This window comes from Aplysia californica, unplaced genomic scaffold, assembly GCF_000002075.1.
Source record: "Aplysia californica isolate F4 #8 unplaced genomic scaffold, AplCal3.0 scaffold00351, whole genome shotgun sequence".
NCBI classification, from domain to species: domain Eukaryota; kingdom Metazoa; phylum Mollusca; class Gastropoda; order Aplysiida; family Aplysiidae; genus Aplysia; species Aplysia californica.
In genome coordinates, this window is record NW_004797621.1 from 72479 (window position 1) to 73632 (window position 1154).

At 36.0% G+C, this 1154-nt stretch overlaps 1 protein-coding gene across 1 annotated transcript in view; it reads left to right on the forward strand.

Moving 5' to 3' along the window:
• Nucleotides 1–1154, forward strand: part of LOC106012372 — a gene marked incomplete in the record, with an annotated part of 4813 nt that overhangs the window by 2904 nt on the left and 755 nt on the right.

Here is a 1154-nt window from a genome sequence, read left to right on the forward strand (position 1 = left end):
ATAATAATAAAGATCACTTCTATAGCGTACAATCCACCCCTTGGTGGCTCTTGGCGCTTATTTTAGTTTTGTTTCTTCATCACTGACATTTCTTTACGTCAACCTAATATTCCTTGTCGTTTTCCACAGGCCAGCTAGCTCAGGGTCAAATCGTGAGTATCACAATAACATGTGAGGCAGTGTGGTGAAATCAGGCGCTTGTCAAAATAATGCAAACGAAGAATCATGTCCTGGCATTTTTCGTCCAGTTTGACAAATGTTTTCAATTTTTTTTTCAGCTCATCACCTTTTTTTTCCTTTTAAAAACATATCAGTGAGGATTTTACTGGAAAACGTTGATTAAAGGCCCAGCAAATGTAAAGTGTAAGTGTCCGAGGACTCTCAAGCTTTGGAAATTAACAAACTTTAGCTGCCATCTTTCCCGCTAGGCCTAGTTTTATCTCTGATACCTGGCCACACCCACTTCCTTCAGTAGCAAATATCTCCACTTTTATATAAGCGAGATATGTTGTTTTTTTCACCGAAAGATAGTCAAATGAACAAGGTTTATGATGATATCAATAACTCCACATGCCCAAAATTAATTTACGAGCGTCTGATTCCACCGCGTCGTGAAATATATTATTTTGTTTAATAAAAAGGCTTTTAACACTGAATGACAGGAGAAAAAATAAAATGCTGCTGCTGCTGCTGCTGCTGCTGATGATGATAGATGAATATGGTGATGGTGATGATGGTGGTGGTTATTTTTGATGATGATGATGATGATGATGATGATGATGATGATGATGATGATGATGATGATGATGATGAATACAAAATCGAGGGATCCGATAACGCAAACACTATTATTTTGATAATGAAAATTGTGGTAATCGTGAGGAAATGGTTGATGATTTCTTGTTGTCATGCCCCGCTGTGGATGATTATGGTAACGGTTTTATTGAATTTTCTTTAAAAAAAACAACCCCAAAACAAACAAACAACAATTTCCTTATAAGGAAGCCTGAACACGATGTGTCCACTTACAGCTGGAAGTATTGTTCTCTAAAAAGGAATGTGCATATGTTTTGTTTTTTTTTCACTCTAGAACTTTACATATGTATGTATGTATGTATGTATGTATGTATGTATGTATGTATGTATGTATGTAT